The sequence below is a fragment of the Tenrec ecaudatus genome, unplaced genomic scaffold (genome assembly GCF_050624435.1).
Source record: "Tenrec ecaudatus isolate mTenEca1 unplaced genomic scaffold, mTenEca1.hap1 Scaffold_1490, whole genome shotgun sequence".
NCBI classification, from domain to species: domain Eukaryota; kingdom Metazoa; phylum Chordata; class Mammalia; order Afrosoricida; family Tenrecidae; genus Tenrec; species Tenrec ecaudatus.
In genome coordinates, this window is record NW_027457977.1 from 79,057 (window position 1) to 81,984 (window position 2,928).

Genomic DNA, 2,928 nt, shown 5'->3' on the forward strand with positions numbered 1-2,928 from the left:
CCTTGCTTCTGAGCTTCTGCCCCCTCTCAGTGTACATTGGTCGCATTGCCTTAAGGCCTTGGCCCCATCACCAATTCTCCACAACTCTAGTCCCCTCAGAGTAGGTCATGGACTTCAAACGAGTCAACCTGCTCTCATCTTCTTCTCTACTGCCTGTAAACCAGGTCCACGAGTGTCAGTGGTCAGAATGAACCCGCTGCTCTATTGCTGCTATTCTGCCACTTTCACTCAACAAGCAGATCCAGGTGGTCACCTAGCAATCATTTCAGGCTTCTACAGGCTCCCTTGAATGTTCAGTACTAGAAAGGAGTTTCTTCAGGCTTTGAGATTTTTTTCCAGTTTCTGACAAAAACCACTATTCAAAATTCAAATATTACAAAAGTTCCCTTTTAATGCACATGAAGCTCTTCCTCACAGTGGGAGCAGTGCACAGAAACGGACCTTGATGCTGGGCTGCTCTGTGCGTGCTTTGGTCAGTTGGGAGCTGCTGATTCACAGATTCACTTCACGTGGATGAAGATGCTTGTTTGCTTCCCCGTGAGTTTATCGCGCTTCAACAGAGAAGAACCCTGTTCTTGGGTTTTGCCTCTGCCTTGCTCCTAGCACCGCTGGAATAGAAAGATTACAAATGATTTTTTTGTTGTTGTTTTAAAAAACAGAAAAGAAATGCCGTGTACCTGTTAGGTAAGTAGAGGCAGAACTGAGGGTGGTCGCTGTGCATGCCAAACCTCCTCCCCATCACAGACAGTTGAAAGCTGCTTCAGGCTGGAAAGATGCACACATTTAGGTCCTTGTGACAGGAAGCAGGTCAACCTGGGCGGGCCCCCATCTAGACCAGGTGGGCTTAATTCAGTCAATGGGGTCAAACAGTACCGTCAGCCATGCCTACCAACAGGGTATGGGTGGGGGCCTCCCACCAGCTGTCATGCAACCCAGCGCGCGTGGGCTGTCCAGTCCGCCCCCACCCCCCACGAGCATATTTGCCTCTTCTATCCTTTATAAAGTCACTTGGATCACAAACTAGGTTTCTGCGTCAATTGGTTCTTGTGTGAAGCCAAGGACAGAGGTACATTTCTCCCAGAGAGAGCCCTCACATAACCAAATCAGATTATAGCCTTCAGTGTTAGGGTTCCAACGAATTTTGGGGGAATATCTCAAGTGGTAGTGGTAAGGACACAACTCAATCCATATTATCTCTTTATTTTGCTCAGCCAGATGCTTGCCCTTTGAGCCTGAATTGTTGCAAGGCTTATTACCCCATCAAGTGTTCCCAGAGCAAGCCCTAAATGGGCAGTAGTCACACACAAGGAAGATTTGCAGGGGACACTGTTAAGAATGATTAATGCTTAAGTGTTCCTTGTCTCCCCAAATGTACCATCTGGCAGAAAATTTCTTAGATCTCTCTCCTGGGAGAGATATACCTCAGCTCTTGAATAACTCTCCTGGTCATAGAAGTCAAATTCCAAGCTTTTCATCCAACATTCATAAAGCTAAATAAATGTTACATAAACCTAAGTTCTCTATCTTGGATAAGACAAAGTAAAACCATGACTTGAGAAGGTTTTCATTGAGGACAGAGACAACTTCAGATATTCTAAGCCTATGAAATTGGTCATGATTCAGGCAACTTGCCAAGGAAGCAGGTAATACCTAGGTGGGAGGTGGAATGAATAAGAACTTGCACTAAGATTCCATTCCATCAGGTGCAGCTGGTGACTTTGGAGGCCCAGAGCAGGCAGTGGGAGAGAGAAGACCAGAGCAGGGGAGGGATGTGATGAGCTGGAGGGTAGAGGGAGGGATTATGTGTTGTCCTGCTGTCACCTCCCACCCCACTGTGACCCTTTAGTGATGTGGGCCCAGGTTTGTGATGCAAGTGGTTTTGAAGCCAGAGGGGACTCAGAGTGCTCAGTTGCCTGAGTGCAACCGCTGTATCCAGAAGATGGAGGAGATTCTCTTTCTGCTGGAACAGAAAAGTGCTTCCTGGCTGACCTACCAATACCCCACCTGGTTCACTGTTTTGACCTTGGGCATCCTGTATGGAGTGGGTTGCTTCTTCCTGGTCCTCCCCTTCCTTCCAAATACTCCACCTGTGCGACCACCCAGGAAAAGGATAAAGGTAAGAAATTCTCAACCCAGCCATAGGAGAGATTGATTTTTCCTTGTTTTATAAATTTTTCCTTTCGTAATTAATTTCCTGATAGGGGAAATCTCAAGAAAGAAGAGACCATCAGCCCTGGCTTTGGAATATTGATGAGGGCTGGTGCGTCCTTACTCACTGTTAGGACTTTGTTCACTGCATTGGTATCATTTTATCCTTGCCGGCTTATATTGATTTTCATTATTTCTGTTGGCTTTCCCTGTTTGTGAAGCACAGGAGGCGTGGATGCATCATGATCATGGACACAAGGGTTGACAGAGTTGCAGGTGGAGAGATCTCATGGCAGAGGGAGGGATTGTGAGATCAGCAGTGTGGAGAACTTCCCCATCGGGAAGCTAGGGAGTGAAGGGGGATTTATTTCAAGACGAAAAAATGAAGGAGGCCAGAGGGGACAGAGAGCTTTAGACCTGACTGTGATTACACAACTCCTTTTGAAGGCAATTTAACCATGGAGGGGGGGGGTGTTGTTCTAAAATGGATATGGTAATCATTGATTGTACCATTGCCCTTGATCTGATTGAACGACTGAACTATTGACTCGTATGATATGTAAATCATTTGCCAGTCAGATGAGCATTCAAAAATATTTCTCTTTGAAGATCTCAGACCTCCCATCTCTAGTTGTTATAGAGGGCAATAGGTAAAAATCCCCAATATAGTGACGCAGTGGCTAAGGACTAGATGACTAGACATTTCAAAGGGCAGCTCTCATCACTGGGTCCTCAGTCTCTTTCCTTGAGCTCCAGTCTCTGGGCCAAGGCTCCTTTTCT